Source organism: Monodelphis domestica, chromosome 2 (genome assembly GCF_027887165.1).
Source record: "Monodelphis domestica isolate mMonDom1 chromosome 2, mMonDom1.pri, whole genome shotgun sequence".
NCBI lineage: Eukaryota > Metazoa > Chordata > Mammalia > Didelphimorphia > Didelphidae > Monodelphis > Monodelphis domestica.
In genome coordinates this window covers 122,073,515-122,097,438 of record NC_077228.1, presented here as the reverse complement: position 1 = coordinate 122,097,438, position 23,924 = coordinate 122,073,515, and the positions used below count along the sequence as shown (strand labels likewise).

Genomic DNA, 23,924 nt, shown 5'->3' with positions numbered 1-23,924 from the left:
TCCCTTCTGTCTTAGAATCAATACTATATTTTGGTTGTAAGGCAAAAGAGTGGCAAGGGTTAGGCATTGGGGACTAAGTGACTGCCCAGCGCAGGTAGGAAGTATCTGAGGTCAAATTTGAATCTAAGACTTCCCATTTTTAGACTTGGCTCTTGATACCCTGAGGGACTCTCCCCTCCCTCCAATCTCACCATACTTCATTCTCTTTTATCATAATTTAGTATATATTTGTGAAATGCAAATTAATTGATTTTGTTTCAAAAAAGCTCCCAAATACACGTATGCATATATGTAATCATAAATATGTATATATGCATATATGTAACATAAAATATGTATTCCATCTGAATTTCTTTTGAATTTTCTACTGCTTTAAAATGTGAGTACTACTCCACTTGTTCTGAGCAGATACTTGAGAGTTAAAGATTCAGCTTTCCTATAGTCAGTGATTTTCTTGATATGCCTTTTAGTTTAAAGCTGTTGAAACTGAATGAAATAGGAGCAGTGAGGTATCTTAGTGGATAGAAAGCCAAGCCTAGAGATGGGAAATCCTGTGTTCAGATATGACCTCAGACATTTCCTAGCTGTGTGACCCTGGACACTTAACTACAATTGCCTAGCCCTTACTGCTAATCTTTGGAATTGATGCTTAGTATTAATTCTAAGGCAATAGATAAAGGTTTAAAAAAAATAGAATATAGCAGCCCCCAAACTGACAGTTCCCATGTGGAATTAAACTATATTTTGAATTTTAAAAAGATGAGTTGACATATTTTGTGTTGGGAGAAAGACCCATATTTGGTTTAAGAGCTTCCCATTTATATTGTAGGGTACAGATTGGGGCATAAAAATGGGAAACATGCTTTTCATGAAATGGAAAAACATTTATTAAAAAGTTTAGAAACTCCTGTGTAATATTAGTAGTATTTATGCTTCTCTATGTTCATGGTTTTTAAATAATTGCTCTTTCCCCCTTTTTAGAGTATTAAAATGTTTTACTGTTGCCTTTTTTTCCAACTACCTTTAATTCCCGTTAATACATTCCCATCCCCTTTGAATCATTCCTTATACTGAAAAAGAAACATTTTAAGCAAAGTCAATACAGGAATCTTGACTGACAATGTAGCTATACAGCCTTAAATAATAGATCTTGAGGGGCAGTGTGTACTTTATTTAGTAGAGACTAGAACTCTGGAAGAACTAGGCTCAAGTTCTGCTTCTGTTTCATATTATCTGTGATCCTGGGTAGGTCCCTTAAACTCTTAGTGTTCTAGGAAACTCTATAGACCTGATTTTCAGACAATCGTGCTGACCTATATCAGCTAGGGATTTCCTCATGGGGTAGTACCAAACACTAATGAAATAAAAAATCTAGTCCTTTCTTTCTCCTATTGGATTCTGAAATAGTTTGGTAATCTGCTATGGATCCTCCTCATAGTTTTTACCATTGGTTAATACTCATCTGTATTATTTTTTTCTGTAGAGGCAGTGTAGGCTAGTAGAAAGCACTGGACTTTGATTAGATTTTTGGGTTTAATTTTCTCATGTGCAACTTGGGGATAGGATAATACTACTACTTTTACCACATATCACTTTATTAGAGTAATTAGGAAGAAAGTGTTTTGTAAACTTTAAAGTGCTGTACAAACGTGAGCATCATTATTGTTGATAAATCATCACTGTTTTTTATGTTGTTTTTATTTTGGCAAGTTCTGTGTTATAAAAACTATAGAAAGCAAGAATTGTGTTATCCACAAACAATTGGATGCCAAAAAATTGCTCCTTGCTGTTATGCATGGGATACCTATGTAATTTAGGTGAATTGGGTTTTTCCTTCTAAGGAGAATTCTATAGATCTTAGTGGCTAGTTTGCCAAGGTATATCTTTGGTTTTCTCATGACTTCTTGGACGAGATGCCCTAAATTATTTCTTTTAAACCTTTACCTTCTGTCCTTGCTATCAATTCTAAGACAGACAAAAGGCAAGGGCTAGGCAATGGGGTTAAGTGACTTGCCAGGGTCATATAGGAAGTATCAGGCCAGATTGGAACTCAGGTACTCTGAACTCCAGGCTTGGAGTTTTATCCACTGTGTTACTTTACTGCCCCTAAATTCTTTTAACACATTTGTTTGCTTTCTTGCTATGGTTTCCCATGATCAATTTCATTTGCTAAGCATTAAACATGTGATTTAGGGGGATTTAGTAGGTACTGGAGATCTGTCTCTAGGACAGTGATGGGCAACCTTTTGAGCTCGGTGTGTCAAAATTTGCCAAAAAACCAAGTACAACTCAGGTGGTGTGCCACTTCAAGAAAAAAAACACATAATTTTGTGATATTTATAGTTTAAATTACAAAAATGTATAATTGCAATATATAACTATTTAATAAACCAAAAACTAGTTATTTAACTTACCTGCTGAGTGACTTCTTTGTTCATCTGTCAGTCGGTTTCTTTTGTTGGTCTTGATATTATTTAACTTGTGTGGGGTGCCCTGAACTAAGATAAGTGAGGGGGAGGGGGAAATCTTTAACTAACCAGCCTATTAGTGACTTTTTTGTTGCTGAATTTCATTGGCTAAATCTTCAATTGAAGGTCGGTATTTTGTACACTTCAAGCCCAAGCATGAGCTACTAACTTCATCTGTCCATCTGTTTCTTTTGATATTATTTAACACTGAGAATAAGGTCTCACAAAAGTACATAGAGGAAAAAATTTTGAGTAAAGCCATTGCTATATTTTTCAGGATGCTAAGTGTCTGTTAATTGGCTCTAGGCACTCCTCTGTTGTACCCAGTCTTCTACCTGTTTTTCTTCTCTTGATCTTTAAAGGAATTAAATTGTTTTTCATTAATTAATTTGTTTGTTGGTTACATTAAAATTCTTGGGTTACCTCTCACTCTCCTTACCTTCCCTGAACTGGAGAAGGCATCACATGACAAAAAGACTATGGATGTCTTGTCTTTTATGTTTCTATATTTCAATTTTTTCCCTAGGTAGAGACATTCACAAATTATTCTTTGAACTTAGGTTCTGTAGCTATATATAATGTGACCGTGGCAAATTAGACAAATTTATCTGTGCCCTCTTTTCCTACTTTAGAACTGGTCTGTCACAGCTTGGTCATCTATAAGCCCAAACAGCTATTGATCATTGGTCCCTGAAGTACTAATAACTTTGTTTCTTTCTTGTACTTCCTTTTCCACTGCCACCACAATAACTGCTTCCATCTACCATCATCTTAGATTTAGTCTCTTACTCCTGAATGACTGATGCTTTTAACATCCATCATATGGCTTAGGGTGCTGTTTTTCTCACTAAATCTTCAGTATACTCCCCTTCTCTCATCCTATAAATTTACATCCCTAACCCTCAGTATCTTCACCCTCAAGTTACTTTCTGTTTACTTATCTATAAAGTATTTCCAGGCCACAATCTACTGACTGTAAGCTTCTTGAAAGTAAGAGTTGTTTTATTTTTATTTTTTCCTAGTACCTAGCATAGTAGGAATTCAAAAAATGATTGCTGAAAGAATGAATTAAATTCAAGATATTGAGGGACACCTATATTTCTTCTTTAGCCTCCTCAGGGGATTTCTAGACCAAAGCTATAATATTTATATTTCAGAAAAAAATCTCAAACCTGTCATTTTTAGATAGGATGAGTACATTGTTGCTCCCTTGAAATCATTTCATTATCAATCATTTGTTGGATTGGCATAATTCCAAAACAGAAAATGACCTGTTAGTATCAATAGAGTCCAGGTGCCTACCATAGAGAGGTTAAGAGTAGAACATGTCCAAATTTTAGGTTTTTGGTTTGAAATCCCCTGATTTGCAAATAATGTCACTTTCTGGCCATATATTCAATTTATTTTATGGCCAGAGCACCTCTCTGTGATCTGAAGGAGAGTGCAGGACTGTAGTTTCTTGATTTTTTCTTACTAAGAGCTACCAGTTGGAGACTTCCCACACCTCTATTAAGGGAGATCTGAACCCATTTTGGGAAATGCTGTAATTAAAAGGTTTTCTGGGAAAGTGACAAATATCAAGGGAATTTATAGTCCATGCTATCTCAGTAGTAACAGCTGGACAAAAATACTAGGCAGAACCCTGTAATTTGAACCTTTGGTTTAGCAAAGAAACAGGAAGTATACAGGATGTATTCTTAGTGGGACCACTATCCTGTATGGTAGAAATCAAGTACATTCCTGGAATGTATACCTTACAACAGGATTTGTGGTTGGCACTGCTGATGATTTATTTTGTGCTCTGACTTATAATGTTTTATAAAGTTCTAGCTATCTGATCAGTGTCTAGTGTATAGCTAAAAATGATTTATTATGTGTAATTATGACAGTGCATTAGAATGAAAGTGAACTCTAGAAGAAAATGTACAGGTACTTTAAATGCAAATTTACCTATTTCTTATATTTCTGAAAAAGTTGCTTATAGGAAGTAGACAACTGGTTAGAGGATAAAGCTTAGAAACTGAGAAGCAAATAATTGTAATCTACATTTCCCTTTCATCTTCCCGGCTTTGTTACAGATGATTTGTCTGTATGGTGTAATTCTGGCTCTTGTCTTTGGGCAAAAGACTCCTCAATAAAAGTTTAACTATTGTGAATACCTTACTTCATAATTATTTTCTTTTTTGTCTTATTTATCCCAATTCCAGTTCTGTCATCAGAATAGTAATGTCATAGAAGATATCTTGTCCTGGGACCCATTTTGTGAAACATACCAGAAGTTTTGAAAGAAATTCATCTGTGGTTTTAAAATTATTTGCAATCATTTACTAAGACCATATGCCTTCTTCAGGTGTATATATATATATATTTTTTTTTTTGGTATATTTATGGCTATAACTGTATTTTACTGTAATTAAAAAACCAGCACATTTCCATAGTACTTTAAGACTTACAAAACACTTTCCTTAGTAAAGCAACACCAACAAACTATCAGGAGTATGTGATTTATGCTTTATTTTCCTTATTTTCCAAATAGGAAACTAAGGTGTATAGTGGTTATGTCACTTGTATGATATTTACAGATTTTGCAATGTGCTTTACAAAATTAGGCCATTTGGTCCTCATGACAATAATGCTAGATATTAGATGTATACTTAATACCCATTTCCTAGATGAGAAGACCAGGTTTCAGAGAATTAAATGACTTGGGGAATCATAGAATCATAGATTCAAAGTCAAAAAGCATCTGAGTCTTTCTAGTCCAAACTCCTCATTTGAGAGCTATGAAAGCTGAGGTTCAGGACAGTTAAATAACTTCCCCAAAGTCAATGATGTGATTTGATGTCAGATCCTCTAACTCTAGAATTTCTTCCCAAATATAATTAATCAACTTAATGAGGATAACTACATGAAGTAAAACAAAATATCTTGTTCTGGATTGTCATAAAAGTTGTTCATATCAATTAAGAGCACTTATTTTTGTGGTATTTGGTTAGTTGGGCATAGGAAATAGAAATCTCTTTTATCAATGCAAGAATTCTAGTGTGTATAAATTACTTCTACCTTCACTCCCAAATAAAAAATTCCTTTCATTTTTAGGGAAAAAAGATTCATCTTTGTTTTCTTTGCTGGGGTTTACCTTGGGATGCTGTTTGGTTCAGTGGAAAAAATTCTGGGCTTGTAATAAGGATTATAATAAGGATTAATATAATGTATTAAGAAACAAAGTATTAATAAGAACTAAGTGACCAGAGCAAATAGCTAGTTAAGTGCCAAAGGCAGAATCCACTTTCAGCCTCAATTTTCACATCTCTAGAATGGTAATAATAGCTATGTCACTCAAAGGAAGTCAATAAGAATTTATTAAATGCTTATGATGTGTTAGGTACTGTGGTAAGTGTTATGGATATCAAGAAAGGCAAAAAACAATCCCTGCTATCAAGGAACTTTTATTCAAATAGGAGAAGACAACATGTAAAAAAACAAGCTATAGACACGATATACTGAATACTCTGGAGAAACTGGGAGGGAAGGTGCTTAGATTAAGGAGGACAAGGAAAAAACTTCTTGTAGGAGGTTTAGAATTATAAATGAGACTCAAAAGAAGGCAGAGATGAGGAGAGAGAGTTACAGGTGTTGAGGGACAGCCTTTGAAAATGCCTAGAGTCAGGAGAGAGAGCATTTTGTCTTGGGAAAAGCAAGGAAGTTGGTCAGTGTTATTGGATCAACCGGTACTTGGAGGAGAATAAGATACAAGATTGGAAAAGTTAGGAAGGGAGTAAGTTATGAAGACCTCAAAAAGCCTTACAAAATACCACACAATAGAGTTGGGAGCATTCTGCAGGATAGAAAGATGAATTATTATTATCTGTAGTAGTCCAGTCTTTAATAATCTAGTCAATTAGCCTAGCATTTATCAATACTTTTGTTGTTCAATTAGGTCTGACTCTTCATTTAGTGTTTTCTTGGCAAAGAGATGGGAATGGTTTGCTATTCCTTCCTTCTACAGCTCATTTTACAGGCGAGGAAACAAAGGCAAACAGGGTTAAATGACTTGCCCCCAGTCTCCTTGCTAGCTGAGGCCAGATTTGAACTCATGAAGAGGAATTCTCCTGACTCCAGGCTCTGTACTCTATGTGCTGCACCACCTGGCTATTCCTTATTAATATTTGCTAGGTGCCAAGCATTATATTAAGTATTGGGGGTGGGGAGGGAGATAGACTAACAACCATGGGACATAGTCCCTGTTCTCAATTAGCTTACATTAAATTTACATTAAAAATGTTTTGTTTCTTTGTATTTCATTGTTCATTCCTATTCTCTTGTCCCTTTCTACTTTTCATTCTTCATCAAAAGCCCAGGGGGAAAATAGAATTCTCTTCTTTGGAGCATAAAATATTTTTGAATTGTCATTTTGGGATCCCTGGCTGTGATAAACATCTCTTTGTCTGTCTGGGATAATAGTAACTCCTTTCTTGCCTGTAGGTAGAATTATTGTTCTATCATTAAAACCTAGTGATTCCCCCTTGGAGCAACACACTTAAATTTATCATTTAGAAATTCAGGATCCAGGCAGAATCTTTATCTCTTCTCACCTTTCTCACCCACACTAGTTCAAGACCAGTGGCTCTTGTCTCTTGGCTGTGGGGGCACTAATAAATTCTTGAATAGGAAAGCCTCTCTCTTTTACTCAGGTCTTTGCTGTAATCTTTTCTGGAAGGGAAGTATGTTTTGGATAGATAGTCATCTTCAAGCTTGGATAGGTTAGTAACAAAAGAATATGTGTTAGCTTTTTCAGACTGTTTCTAATTAGAATAGATATCCATTGTCCTAGTGTGAAGCTCTCAGGCTCTCTGTCTCTCTCTTTTTAGCTCTAACTTTCTGTCTTAGAATTGATACCAAGTATCAATTACATATATATAATGATATGTAATTAATTTGCATATTAATTACATTGTTACATATTCCATCTAACTATATATTATAAATATACAAATATGTATTATATATTAAAAATTATATAATTGATACTAATTATCAGTTCTAAGGCAGAAGAGAGATAAGAGCTAAGCAATTGAGCTTAAGTGACTTGCCCAGGATCACACAGCTAGGAAATATCTGAGGTAATATTTGAATACAGGTCCTCTCAATTCTGGCCCTAGTTCTCAATCCACTGAGTAGCTGCCTCAATCACCTTTTCTTATTGGGTACCTGCTGTCCCTTAAAGGGAGGAGTCCTTTGATTTTTCTTATATCAGGGATTACCTAGTATTCTATATACAAACTCTTTCCTATTTCAATCTGTGTCTGTAGCTAATAGCAAATAAATATTTACAATTCTTGGTTACTGTCTGGAATGCCTAGGTGAACTTTTCAATAACAGGTAGTAGCTAAGTAGACAGAAATCGACCACAGCCACATCTTGTGTTTGCTTTGTTGCAGTGCTAATCTGGTAAGAATGATGTTCAGCAGGAAAATCAACATAGCCATATTAAACCATCTCTTTTACAAGAATGTTGGGTTTCTGACAAATGTAACATTTATGTCCTGTATACATTTCATAAGGATGACTGTTTTTAATCTTGACTGGAAAGCCAGGGATTGGCCACATTTCATTCACTAGCCTCACATTCAAAAGATTGATTGAAATTCTGTGAATTCTTTCTGGATTTGTAAACAGCCACCAGCCTTCATATGCTCAAGTAAAAACAAAACAAAACAAAACAATTATTGCAAGGAAGTTTTGATTGCCCCCTTAGCCACCACTTTGTGGCTTTATTTGGGGGTGGGAGGAAGGAGCAGGGAAGAAGAGAATTTAGGAATGTGTTGGCTTTCACTGGGTTATTAGACTTGCTTACTTTTTGTTCTCCAATTCTAGGGAGTCTGGAGGCATGCACATGATTCTACTTACCTGGGGGACATGCTTGATTTAGTTTCTGTTGTGCCTGCAGACAAATACCTATGTCTGGGCAACACTTAATGAACTTGGGAGCATTGGTAAACCTATTTGTGAACTGAACTTTATAGCCCAAGTAAGACTATATGCCCAATTGCAATTTAGCAAATACATTTATTTAGAAAAAGCAAAATACTTAGGGACTGGTGAATATCTTGTTTCGTTTTAAAGGAGGAAATTTGAATTAAAATAGAATTAGCTTAATAATCTCATTGCTAATTTTTAAATCTAAGGGTAAGACTTGTATATTTCTAAAATTCACCTCCTGTCACCAATTCCAAGAAGTCTTTCTTTCCTGACACTCATGTTTCCTATACAATAATTTTGTATTTACTTTGTAGACATTTTGTTTTTGCTTTTATTTTTACATTCTGCTCTCTTATTTTCCCACCCCATTATCCCATTATCTCTATGGAAGCTCCTTAAAGTCAAGCAATATTTTGCTTTGGCGTTTAGGTGGGTGCAATGGATAGAACACAGGGACAACCCTGAGTCACCTACTAGCTATATGACCTTGAGCAAGGCACTTAACCTTTGTCTCAATTTCCCCATCTGCAAAATAGAGTAATAGCACCTCCCTTGAGGGTTGCTATGAGTATAATAATGAAATAATATCTGTAAATAACTTGCAAACTTCAATTTGCTCTCTATATGACTAGGTATTATTATTATCTCCCCACTACTTGTCATATAGTAGAATATCAGTAAATGCTTTTATTGTTGAATGAATAAATTCTTTTTTAAGAATTGCTTTATCTAAATATATCTCTGTAACATATTAAACCATAATAATTAATAACAGTAATAACTGATATTGATGTAGAATTAAAGAACGTTAAGTACAATTGTTTTTGATTGTCAGAATAACATTGAGGAATAGATTGCACCGTGATTAAAGAGGTAAGTGAGAAGTCAGGAGACCTGTGTTTTCCCTTCTAAACTTTTATAACATTGAGAAAATTACTCTGAGTATTGCCATCTCCATTAGCCATCTCCATTTTTTGGAGGAGGAAATTGAGTCTCTGAGGTTAAACGACTTGTTCACAGCTTCTCAGCCAATAAGCGTGAAGGCTGTAACTGTGATCTTTTAATTGCTAGTCCACTGTGATTCTAATTACACCATATTCTCACTATTATTATTACTTATAGAAAATGAATTCTTTTCTTTCCTTTGAATCACAGAATGTCAGAGGGAACATAAGACTCATCTGGTTTATTCTCTTCATTTTACAAGAGAGAAAACTGATGCCAGAGCTTAGTCTAGGCTATGACACAGGCAATATTAGTAGTCAGAATCTGAATTCAAACACTTTCACTTCACAATCTAACTCTCCTCTGAATCATGTTGCTTATACTACTATAGAATTTATTCAACAGAAGTTAGGGATTTAAAAAAAAATTCATGTTCTTGTCTTTTATCTTTATTTCTGTATTTCTTTCCTCCCCACCCCATCCTCACATTGAGCTCTTTTTTTCTTAAAAACCATTTTATTAAGTAAAAACATCTTATACAGAGCCATTGTCTAACAAAGTGTACAGTTTCTGTATTAGACTTCCCACCCCCATCCCTTATTCACACTTTTCAACCATGGGGAAATATGTTTTGTTGTCTCTTCTCCAGGGCTTTTATTGGTTTTCCCATTCCTACAGAGCTTAGATTCCTTTTAATGATCTATTTATTTATACATATTTACTTTATAAATGCTAAATATTGCATTTATATTATCTCATTTGTATATTGTTCTCCTGGTTTTGCTCGTTTTTGATTTGTGTCAGTACATTTGAGTTTTACCCTTTCGCCCCATCAAATTCCTATATTTAATATTCCATTATATTCATGTGCCATATTTTTCAACCTTTCCCAGTTATAGGCACTTACTTTGTTTCTAGTTCTACTACAAAGAATGCTAAGAACTTTTTGTTATGCTTAGGGATTTTCCCTGGAAAGAGGGAAGAGCTTTCTGCTCACTCACTCTGAGAAAAGAGGTGTTATATTATTCAGTTTAGTTGGGAGGCAGAGAGTTGGCCAGAAGATGCTGAGGCAATGTTCTCCTTACAACTGATTAAGGGCTTGTTGGAGAAGAGTGACTGAGAAAGAAATAATTCTTCTGCCCTTTAGATTGTTTAGAGCATAATGTAAAAAAAAAAAAACCTACCCTAAAGTTATGGGCTTAATTTTAATAGTATGGATTTATTAATTTGGAATTTCCTTAGATCAGATTGCAACTTTACTCTCAGCTAGCTATTTGGTAAATGGGTACTCTACAGAGATACCATGAGTAGTACAGATCTTTGTACTCTATAGAGAGGACTAAAAACATCACTTTATATTTGTATAGTACTTTACAATTTGTTAAGTAAAACTGACATTTATATAGCTCTTTAAAACTTGCAAAACAGTGCATTTATGTTATTTCATTTGAACCTCACCATCCCCCTGGGAATGAGGTTTCAGTGGGTGGTATTTCATTTTTACAAATGAGAAAACTGAGATTCAGAGATATGATTTTCCCACATGCAAGTATTACTACTAAGTATCAGATGCAGCATGCAAATCCAGGTCTTCCTGGTTCAAAATCCAGTGCTCTATCGTTGATGGCTTTCATAAGGTTCTTTTATATCCATTCCATCCTTCTGACATTCCTGGGAGATAGACAGGGCAAATTTTATTCTCCCTTTCTTTCAGATGAGGAAACCAAAGCTTGGAGTTTAGGTTAGTTGTCTAAGGTCAGAAACCTGATAAGTGGCCAAACTGGAGGTAGGACATTCATCTCTCATGTCTTTGGCCAGTGGTATTTCTACTATATACATGCTTCTCTTTTCTGAGTCCAAGTGAATATAGTACAGAGTATGGGTCAGTAATATCATGTCTGTACACAGCACAGTATTTGTGTACACCTTTGTAATTTTTTTTTCTTGGCAGGAAGTTACTAAAACATTTGATATATTGCTTCCTAGAAATTAGTCATTCCACCTTAATGATCTCAATATTTTAATTTGGCTCTTCTGCACTATAGGTTGAATATAGGTTTTGCTTTGGAATTTGCAATCTGGTATCACACAGAGATATATTAGGACTCTTTGGTGCTCCCTATCAGCCCACAAAAAAACCCAGTGGCCAAGCTCAACAAAGATTCTGTCTCAACTTAATTCACCTAATATTAAGCACCTAGTGTGTACAGAGCACACTGGTAGGGACATTCTGAGATTTGGAATTTAGATAGACTCTGCCCTTGCTCTCCAGGACAGAACAGAATGAAGGGCTTTTGCCCTTGCCCCACCTACCTTTTCCAACATTAACTCACTGCTTTCTGCAGCCACTTTTGGGGATTTTTTTCTTCTTTTTCTTTAGGTTGACTACCCACTGATGTTTGAACTTCATCTGACCTGTGAGCTAGACCAAGCAGGTTAAATTCTGACATTTAAGACAATGACCTAAATTTAGAGCAAACAAAATTGGTCCTTAGATTGGGGATTAGAGTAGATAGGTGGGGATTCCTGCTTATTAGCTCTACCAACTCTGAGAATGATAATATCTTGTGATGATATTGTGGCTTTAACACCATGAGGCTCAAGGTTTTTAAAATTATTTCTTAGAAAAACTTATAAGGCATCCCATTTCAACTTTAATGAGGAAGACAGAGAGGTTCGACTAGCCTAACTTTATGTAAGTAATAAAAGAACTGAGAACTGAACCCCAACAATTCTGGTTTCATTTTTTGCTTCAACTACTGGGTACCATGTCCCGTGAGGTAGGCAACAAAGTTATCCTTTTAGTTCTGAGGTAGTTGAAGCTTGAACTGATCTTTAAAATGAAACACAGAAATATTAAGGATGTATTATGTTTTGGCTGCTTAGTCATCTAGTAAGGGCTGGCATTTGCTTTTGAGAGCATTTGGCTGAGACTAGAAAAGAAGTTGAAGGTGGCAATTGTTTCGAGGAGGTAGAGAAGAAATTGGGGACAATTTAGGGCATCTTTTTGGTCTCAAATTTCTTCCTAGTTTCCCCATTTTTAGTTTAAAGGATTTTTACAAATTGGGGAGAGTGAAACCTGTGCCTGGAATAGAATGAAAAACAGACCAAAATGGTAAGAGCTCACCCTGACCCCCATTTTAAATTTACAACTTCTTTATTATTTTTTTAAAATTCTGAATGTAACAAATTGCAAATAAAATGGATATTTCTATATGCGTAATAAAAAAGAAAAGAGGATTGCACATAAAAAGTTTTTTTTAAAATCCTTACTTTCTGTCTTAGAATTGATACTAAATATTGGTTCCCAGAGAGAAAAGCTATATGGGCCAGGCAATTGCGATTAAGTGATTTGCCCAGGGTCACACAGCTAGGAAATATTTGAGGCCAGATCTGAATCCAGAGTTGCACTCTTCATTGTACTACTTAGCTGCCCTTGCAATTGGACTTTAAAATGCTGCTCAGTGGATAGAACACCGAGCCTGGAGTAAGGAATACCTGGGTTCAAATCTGATCTTAGATACTTCCTAGCTAGGTGACCTTGGATAAATCACTTAACCCCATTTACCTTTTGAAAAACAAAACAAAACAAATAGAATGTTGCTCCTAGGATCAAGAAGACCTGAGTTCATATTTAGCTTCAGACATTAGCTGTGTGACTCTAGATAAATCACTTAACCTTTTCCTCAAAAATGAGGACAATAATTGCACCTATTACCAGGGTCATTCGAAAATAAGAGGAAATATTTATAAAGTGCTATATAAATACCAGATATTACTAATAGTAGCAAGTATATATTTTTAGTCATCTCTCTTCTCTCTCTCTCTCTCTCTCTCTCTCTCTCTCTCTCTCTCTCTCTCTCTCTCTCTCTCTCTCTCTCTCTCTCTCTCTCTCTCTCTCTCTCTCTCTCTCTCTCCCTCCCTCCCTCCCTCCCTCCCTCCCTCCCTCCCTCCCTCCCTCCCTATTTGATTCTGAGAACCTCTAGTAGCATGTAAGCATTTTGAGGGCACAGGTAATGTTTGGTTTTGTTTTTGTATTCCAAATGTTTAGCCTAGTTATGATACATAGTAGTTATAGAATTAATAAAGCTTGTTGATTAAATGAATGAATGAGGCTGGTATAATGGGGACAAAAGAGAGACTTTGCAAATTGTCCAGCAAAGTTTAAAATTAGCTTTAAAAATCCTAGAGTAAAAGTATATCTAGTATACGTGTGGAATACTTGAAGGGATAGTATCATTGAAAATATGAGTTATAGAGAACTATTTGTTTTGTTTCTTAAACTTCTTCTAAAAGATTGATACTTATATCACCTGCTGATTCAAAAATAATTGAAAATGATATATATAGATTGAGGTCTTGACTTCTGAGAATCCTTTCTGTTTTGTTTTGAAATCATGGCATTGATTGAACCACATTAGGGATCTGTGGAAGCTCGAGAGACATTCCTCCTTTTTTTAACAGCCTGGTTTGTTGTAGGTTGGGGGTTGAGGAGGAGAATTGCTGGGAGTATTGTTGGGACAGGAGTTAATAGTTAACCACAGCAACATGCCAGACATAACACCTCATGTTTCAGTTTTGTGTGCTTAGAATGAGTAATGCTTAACTATTTGCTACTATTGACTAAGACAATTTGACTTTTAAAGTTGTATATTCTTTTAACTACATAACAATGACCATTGGATAGAAATCCCTTGCAATTATAGAACATAATTCTTTTTGTGTATAAGTGAATTTAAGAAATCATATAATTATGCAAAGCCATGGACTAAAGAATATTTTGACAAAATTTTGCACTTATTTCACAACTAAAGCTTTTACTGCATGATATCGCTTGGACAAAGTTTTTAACTGTAATAATTTTAAGGTCTGGCTCTGTGTGTACGTACATACATACATACATACATATATACATACATATGTTTATATATATATGTGTGTGTGTGTACATACACATACACACAAATTCTCTTTAGTAGTTTGGTTATACCTCTGAGAAGCTTGAAGACCAAAATGATGGAAAAAGGGCAACTAGGTGGCTTAGTGGATAGAGAGCCAGGTCTGGGTTCAAATGTGGCTGCAGACACTTTCTAGCTATGAGACCTTGGACAAGTCACTTAATCCCCATGGCCTAGCCCTTACTGCTCTTTTGCCTTGGAACCTATATGGAATAGAAACATAGTATTGATTCGAAGATAGAAGGCAAGGTTTTTTGTTTTTTTTTTTACAGGAAGAATTGGTTCTAAGATAGAAGATAAGGTTTAAAAAAAGTGATAGTGAAGAGATTCAGTGCTTTATGGTTTTTAACCTTGTATTCCACTGAAGCAAATTAATTCTCTAGAAAAATACTTACTGTTTGTTATGTAATACATATAAATATGTAACTAATGTATATAATAACACATGCGGTATAGATACATATAACATTGGCAATAAAGACTGTATGTGCTTTAACTGAAGTAAAAGCAGTATATTGCAAAAAAACCCCAACACATTTTACTATATCATTGTCCTTTCTTCTGACTGTACATATCCTAATATGAGAGACACAATAACTTTTGAGTAATGGTTTTCTCCAAGTTCAGAAAGGTAAAAGAGACCTTTCTTTGACTAGCATCTCTTTGTATTTTGATACATCATATATTGGCAACTTCTGCTTCATCAACCATTGACTTATAAACTGCCAGTAAATTAAATTCTTAACTTCGCTCCTTGATAAAATGTGATTCCTGAATTTAGGAGGACATGCTACTAGGAGGGTCTGATTTTTTGCTTTCTATGTGGTGCTATGCAAAATATTAACTTTCCCAATTCATACAAAATATATATCCCCAAAATATGAGAAATAGTTCTTGCCTGTTGAGATGAGTTATACCAGTTCTTGCATCATTATTGACAAATAGTATAAATTATAATATATAATATATAAAATAAAAAAAAACCTCATTCAGCGATCTCATTCAGTTACAACTGATCTCTCCTTTAGATTTCCTTAGAACACTTTGCCTTAATTTCTTCTCTTTCTCTCCACCATCATATTCTAATTTGTATCTATGTGCTTAGGTCTCATCACTCTTTTTGGACTCTTAAGTTGATTGAAAGTAGGGACTGTATATTTTTTATCTTATCTGCACAAAGCATTACATGAAGTACCCACTTAATGCCCATTTAATTAAATTTGTACACTCTTCCCTAGAAAGTCCAGATAGAGATATCCTTACAATACACAAAAATGATAGGATGACCTATAGCTTAAATCATCATATTAAGAAACAGGGAAATAAAGTTTTCATGCCCAAAGCTAGTTATAAGATTTAGAGTTGGGAAGCATTGGAATGATTCTACCTTTGTCATTTTGGAAACATGGGGCCCACATAGGTTAAGTGACTTATGGGCCATTACACAGATTGGTTGGTTGTTATTCTTTGTCCTCAAAGAGGGACAAAATGGTATCATTATCTCTGGATCAATGTACAGTTTTTCTGGCTGTGGCTGATTAGACCATACAAATGCAGAAGGCTCTCCCACAGGTTTGGGATGAATAGCCCTTTATGGACATGGTATAGCAGTTAGAACAACCTGGTAGTAGAGTACCAGGTTCCCTGATTTTGAACCCAATTTTCTTGTAATTATATCATGCTCTCCTCCTTTCTTTGTTACCTTTGAAGATTCCTAGATCAAGACACTTGGTCTCAATCTCTCTCTGTAGATGATAGGAATTTTGGTTGTGCCAGTATATTATTGGAAGGATTGAGGTATTATTACAATATTCCTTGGAAGTCTTAAATAAAAGATTCTTGTCTTTAAATATTACAAAAGCCTCAAACTTATTTTATATTTATCGACATTATTAGTTGATATATCAAATGACCTGTTTCTGAGATAAGATAATTGTTATGATATGATTCAGTGAATATAGTAGCAAGTTTTGTGATTAAAGTAAACTTTCAAATTTTTAAATCTATTCTGAATACCTAACTCAGAGAGATAAAGGAAGACATATGAATTGAGACAAAGTGAAGTAATGAAAACTAAGAGAACAAATAAATGCTGACCACAATAATGTAAATGAAAACAAGACTAAAATGGGATCAATTGCAGTGACCAGTCTGGTTACCAGAAAAGAGATAATGAAATACAAGAAGACACAATCAGACATTCAGACATTAGCTCTATAGAGGTTAATATTTTTTACAGTAATCTTCATAATCTTTTCTGGTTCTTCCTGTAACCAACGCTATACATTTGTGAGATCGTTTTCCTAGGGTTGGAGTAACTGTGATGGTAATGTAACGTATTGAGACTAAATAGGAACGAATCCAGGGAGCATCACCCTTAAACAGAACCAACATCTGTAGCAATTTTTAGATTTTGGTTTTAATAAGATATCTCTAATATGGACAGATTAGCATGCTCCAACATACCATTTGGACTGTATTGTTGTTTGACTTTCAAACTTGAAGAGTACTAATGACATCATGATGTTGGGTCGTGAATGATGTCTTGATTTGTAAGTGAACTGGATTTAAGTGAGACAGAGTCTACCCAAGTCATTGAAGACCAGTGGCAAGACAAAAGTCAGGATGATTGGCAGTGACCCAGGATGCAGTGGAGGAGCTTGGCATCTTCTCTGACCAAACTTGGAGCACTCTACAATGCCTGTTCCCACTGCCTTCCTGGCATTCAAATAAAATGTTCTCATCTACACATTCTGCTAGGGGGCATCTTCATATGCTTGAGCTAGGCATCCCTCTAACCCACTGTGTTGGTTACCCTCAACCTGGTGTGGCCATTAGCCTCTTTTATAAACCTTAGATTGCTCTGAGTTTCACCATTTCTGACCCTATTCTTATAAGTCATGCCAAGGTCTCTCCTGATGTACAGTTATTTTCTCATTAAATTAATATCAATGATTGCTACTAATATTATGGGCACAAAAATGGTATTTTTCTTTGAACTCTGTGTAGGACTGAGATGTAAGAACTGCATTCAGGGCAAAGATTTTGCACTCCTGAAATCTTTTACCACATTATATCAGAACTTAAAGGAGGAGTCAGAAAGTGGTGATACTGTCCTGACTGGTTATCAGTTCTTGGTTCAATAATTTGAAGGAAGGGGCATGACTTTCCTAAGACTTTTTGATATTTTCCATTGAGAAGAAAATGCAGGATGAAAATGACTACTTCATTGTTCTATGGACTATTAACAGTCTCAAGCCTTTCACAATCCAAAGAAACAAGCATTTGTTAAGGACTTCCCATTTACCTGATACCGTGTTATGCTCTGGTAATAGGGCCAGGACCCATGTTTTCATTTCTTACAGGGCATCCTTTGGTGTTCTACTAGCTCATATCTTTTCTGAAACTTTCAAATCTTAGAGTTCCAATAGTACTAAGAGGTTAGGTGACTTGACCTAACAATAGTTACTAAGAGGTTAGGTGACTTGCACATATCTGAGGTCTGGGGATTTAAAGGTAAAAATAAATGTTTGCATTGAAGAAGCTTTATTTTATTAGGTAGGTAGAGGGCAAGCACCATAAAAACTTGCAAATAGATGTAAAATGTGTATATAATAAACAAATAATTTCATTTCAAATTGTGGAAGAAGAAGATAGGAAAGACCTCATTTAGTAAGTATATTGTTTGAGTTGCGTTTTCAAGGAAGGTGGGGATTCTAAGTGGAGGTGAGGAGGGAGTGCCTCCTAGGCATGAAGAATAGCTTGTGCACAGACCCAGAAATGAGAGAGAGAAACATGTATTTCATGGACAGCAAACAGGCCAGTGTAGATGAACAAAAGAATGAAGAGGGTGTAAATAATGTACAGTAAGTCTGCAAAATGTACATTGGAACCAGATTGGTGAAAGGCTTTAAATGCCAGAGAGGAATTGACATTTTAGTCTAGAGCTAGGAAAAGGGGGGCAACTGGAATTTCCTGAGCAGGTAATGACCTGCTCAGATCTATGCTTTAGGAATATGACTTTGGCAGTTATGCAGAACATGAATTATAGAGGGAAGAGATTGGAGGCAGTGAGACAGATCTTTATTGCATATGGAGAATAAGTATTGCAATAGTCCAGGTGATGAGGGGCTTGAACTAGGTAGTAGCTTTGTGAGCAGAGAAAATGAGATTGATATAAGAGAATTGTTATTTATGATATTTTTTGAGAGTTAAAAATAAAATAAAAGTTTCTCTTAATAGTCAGGGTCTGTTATAAAGTAATAAGGAGCATAGGAAGGAATATTGGCTGGTAATCTGGACCAAGTTCAAACTTTGGATGACCCATGTAAAGTCACTTAACTTTTAGGACCTTAGTTTACATATTTGTAAAAGGTGGGAAGGGGCACCTTAGATGATCAGGCTGGTCCCTTCCAGCTCTGAATAGGCTAATTCTGTGTAGTATTTTGGATGTGGTTGAATATTAAAGGACTCTCTCTTGTCATTATAGAGACCTCCATATTAAGTTTTTAGGAATTAGCAATGGCTTTACAGGGATTTTGTTTTCTACTAGGCTTCCTTTAGCCTAGGATCAAATGATAAGTTCTTTTTCCTAGGATTTGGAAAGATCTTAGATCTTAAGGTAGGAGAAGGTACCAGTTAGCTTGACTCCTGAGATGTGAGTTATCATCAAATGAGAATTGAACAGTGGTTTTTTTTTTTTCACTCTGTATCCCCCCACCCCCACCCCCCTTTAAACGTTTATCTTTTCTTGCACATGGACAACTGCATACTGGAGATAAGAATGAAATAGCAGCAGCCAAGCTTCAGATTTATGGTTACAGCCTACTTCCTGTGTTTTAATGGGATTCATTTTCTTTACTTTCTAAATTACTCAACTGTGTCAAAGATGCCATATCTTTTTTCAGCTTAACATGCTTTTTACCTTCCCATTCCTCTTTTTCACCCTTCTTCTTTGCCCTTCTCCCAGTTCTGAACATAATACTCATGACCCAGGGCACCTCTTTTTCTGTTGTTAACCAGAATTTTACATTTACCTAGCAACTTTTCTCAAATATATATGTTCTTTCTAGCTCAAACTACTCGTAATTTCCACAAGTCAAAATTAGAAATCTAAACTCTATTTCTTAATTAAAATGTACTAAGAATCACAGAACCTTTTAGTGTCAGAAAAGGCTTTAGAAACCATAGAATTGTAAAATCTCAAGAGTTGGAAAGGTACTTTGACACAAATTTGTCTAACTCATATCTGAACAAAAATCCCTTTTGCAACACACCAGACAAATATTCATCTGGATTTTGCTTAAAGACCTCAGTTTTGGAATCCCCCTGGGTAAAGCCCATTCTACTTTTGGCCTGGTCTCATTACTTAGAAGTTTTTCCTTACATGAAACCCAAATTTGTAACTTCCACCCATTTTTCTTCCCTCTAGGGCAAAGATGAATAAATGTTATTCTTCTTCCTGGTGACAGCCTTTGAAGTAACCCTAGATGCTGGGACAGCCCAGCTAGTCTTCTCCTCCAGGATAAAATTCCTAGTTTCTTCCTTGGGTTATCTCCCTCCCAGCCCCTTTTTGCTCCCTCCCTTTCTCACCTCCTCCTCTGAAATATCCTTTCTAAAATGTGGAACCCAAAGCAGAACTCCAAGCACAGAACTCTGTATTCTACTACTTAACCAATTTTACTTTGTTTCTCTAGCTAAACCCTTTTTTATTGTGTTGAATGCATTTCTGGAAATTGACTGATTGTATCATAACAATAGCAACAACAATAATGTTTAAATATATCTTGAATTTCTTTAGAAACTTTCTTCCAAAAACCTAGAAAAAACTATTATTATATATATGTGACACATTACTTCTGTGTTGGCAGAAGTACCTCATTTAGTAGAAGCTTGTAGAAGCTTGTGAATGAGCCCTCTGGTTCAATGATTAGCAAATAGTAGGAGGGAAATCCTAAGCAGTCTGTTACTGGTTTGGTCAAGAACCTTAAGATTACTTACTTTCCACTGTAAAGGAGGAGTGAAGAGGAAGGTTAAGTGCCTTTAAAAAAAATGAAAGTCCTTGATATATTCTGAAGTATGAGACTTTTGCAGTTTGCTGGGCTCAGGGAGAAATTGGGTGGTGGTTTTTCCTTCTTAATGATAGTGATCCCTTGGCTCAGGAGGAAGCCTAACCTTTTTCAGGAGCCTAAGGATGATTGCTACCACCCTTTAATCATAATTTTAGACACATTAGAGTACACACACACACACACACACACACACACACACACACACATGTATATATATATATACGTATACACACACATATATATTGTTCATTTTGAAACTTTGCTCTTTGAGGGGGGAAGGGAATTGTATATGTCTCTTGGGGATTTATTTTGGTTGGGAATGAACATTGGGGAGACCTGTGATTTCAGTTGATGTGGGCAACTCCCAATGAGGAGATTTTTCTTTCTCATCCTCACTGGAGATACAAAGAAAAGCAAAAACACAGTGTCTTCCCTCAAGGTGCTCCCTTTCTAATGAAGAAGACAATATGCAACCACCTATGTATCTATAAGATATACACAGTGTAAATGGAAGGTAATCTCAAAGCAGAGCTGGCTTTAGCAATGACAAGACAATGAAAGACTTTTTAAAGTAGAAGCTGGGTGGAGAGCATTCCAGGAGTGAAAAGTCATAGAGTCAGAAGGTAGAATATTGTGTTTGACCATTTGTAAGGATGCTAGTGTTGTTGGATTTTTGAGTACATAGAGGCGACTTAAATATAAGAAGAATGGGAAGGTACACAGGATCCAGGTTGTGAAGGGCTTTAGAAGACAAATAGAGGGTTTTATATCATATCCTAGAGATAATAGGAAGCCACTAGTGCTTATTGAATAGTGGGGTGACATAGGCAAAACTGCCATTTAGAAAGATCACTGGCACTTCAGAGAAAGATGGACTAGAGTAAGGATACATTCAAGGCAAGGAGAACAACCATAAGTTTGTTGCAATGGTGCAAATATGAAGGGATGAAGGCCATGCACCAGAATTGTGGCTGTGTAAATGGAAAAAAGAGAAAGGACAAAGCTGGTAACAGATTGGATGTGATGTGGACTGAGTGTGAATGAGGAGTTGAAGATAACACTTAGGTTGAGAATTAGAGTAACTGGGATGATGATGGTACCTTCTACAGAAACAGGGAAATTCAAAAATGGAAAGGGTTTTTTGGGGAAATGAGTTCTGTTTTAGATCTGCTGAACTGAATATTAAGCGTCTCATTCAAGAGATACAAAAGACAGTTGGTGATGGGAGCCTGGAGGTCCAGAAAGAGATTAGAGCTGGATAAATGAGGATGTTTACCTGATTTGAAAATGTTAGACTTTGTTTTCCAGGGCACTGAGAGAGGTTAAATAATTTGCCCAGAGTCACACAGAAAGTATTCCGTACAGATCTTTCCTAGTTTCTCTGAAATAGTCCCTTTAGTCATTTCTAACAGCAAAACAAAAAAACTATTACTTTGTATTCATATATCACAATTTTTTTAACTATTCAATTCCCCAATTGATGGGTTATTTATCATATCTTTGTCTTCTGAGGTAACTTTATAATGCTGAGCACATAGTGGGTGTTCAATAAAAATGTATAAAAATATAAAAATAAAAATTTTTATTTTCTTAGTGCCATAGTGTGTTTATAATATTACACTGCATTCATTATGTCTTAAAATACTAAGGTATCTTAGAATGTTAGAGTAGGAAAGTGGTCATCAAGACTGCTTCTCTGGACCCAAGTTTCTTCTTCTGGAAAATTCAGGGTTTGCATTTATATTAGAATGTTTAGCACTACTTGGGAAGTGTATATACATGATATGCAGTGTGAAATGGAAGAAATCTGAAAGGCATAGTGCTAGCTGTGGGTAGACCTTGGAAGGTCTCTTGAAGAAGCAGTTGGGAAGAGGGAGAGCTTTAAAGACATGGGGACAACTAGTGCAAAGCCCCAGAGCCAGAAGATGGAATATCTTGTGTGAGGAACAGCAAGAACGCCAATACCTGGAGGTGGCTTATTTCAGGAGGAATATTGCCTCTTGGCATCGGCCAGTGACACAGCCATGTCTTACCTGATAGACAGACTGCCTTCCCAAGGAGAGCCAGCAGGAGTGTCTCCCAAGCACAGAGGGTCTTTGTCCAAGGAGACCACAGCAGAGTGTGTGACATCCAGACATGTGGACAAGGAGAGACCTGCTTATCCAGAGCAATATCCCAGGCCTGCAGGGAGCTCTAGTTTCCCATAGTCAACAGGTTTTGGAGACCGTGGTCTTCCCATGTACTCCAGGAGACCTGCCTCCAATTGTTGAGGAGACAGAGGGAGATGGCTCACAACTCTCTAGGGCCTGCTAGCATTAATGCCAGAGGGAACACAACGAGCAGAAATCCAGGAGCTTAGCAGGCCCTGAGCCCTGCTTTGTGAGAGACTCCCCCTGCCTAGAAAAAGACTGTGCTCCCCAAAGTGCGGGCTTTCCCTGAAAATCTGCCCCCTTCATGAGAGAAGACTTTCCTTGGCTAACAATCAGAATTTCTTTTTGGGACATCTGGACACTTGTCACTCATAGGACAGTGCAACTCTAAAAAGGATAGCTGTGTTCAATAATTGTACCAAAATTAACCTGTTCTCAATTGGTTTTTAATATGTGTAATAGAGACTACTTTTTTGGGATGGGATAAGGATGGGAAATTCTTTTTTTTTGTAAGTATAAAATAAATATAAATATATAATTATAAACACATGTAAAATCTGCACGTTTTCTATTTTCAGAACTTTTCTAGCTTGGTCCAATATATTTGAAGGAATCATATCAGGAAAATCATAGGGTGTGCCCAATTTTAATTTTTAAAAAAGACAGACATAGAGATAATATGTATACAATACATTATGAAACTAGCAAGTTGAAATTGCTAGAAAGTTGAAGAACTGGTGAGCTTGTGGTGAATTTAGAGGATTCCAAAGCTCCACAAAAGAAATCAGAGTGCTGTATGTCTAAACTTAAGAGGAGAATTAACACAAACATGAATAAATGATTTTCATGAATATATTGAAGTTGGCTCTTGAAGGGTCTTTAGAAATCACCAAATCACATATCTCTAAATTGACAACTGAGAAAACTGACTATAATTCATCTTTATTAAGTATTTATCAGATGCATTCTTCCCTTTTTAGAATAATTTTTATGCTAAATCTTCTGAATTTTACATGATATAGGAAAGTAGTATGGACAGATTTTTTTTCCAGTAAGGGTTAAATGATTTAATCAAGGTCCTATAGCAAGAGAGTGGAAGAGTTAGGTTTGGAATTCAGATTTCCCAGCTTAGCTCCCTAAACTCTGCTATGTCTCTCTCTGATTCCAAACCTATCCTGTTACATTATAAAGTATGTTCCGTGGTGTGACCTTCTGCTACAGAACACTCTGCACACTATTATTCCACATTTCCTCTTGGATACCTTTTTCATCTGTTCACTGGGACCTAGTTATGCAGAAGCAATAAATACTTCAGAGCATAAATATTTTTGTTAAGGACCAAAGCACATT

The 23,924-nt window shown here is 35.9% G+C and overlaps 1 protein-coding gene across 3 annotated transcripts in view; it reads left to right on the top strand.

Moving 5' to 3' along the window:
• The window catches only part of PTPN14 (protein tyrosine phosphatase non-receptor type 14), a 279,017-nt gene that overhangs the window by 64,435 nt on the left and 190,658 nt on the right, over window positions 1-23,924 (top strand). The window lies entirely within an intron of this gene.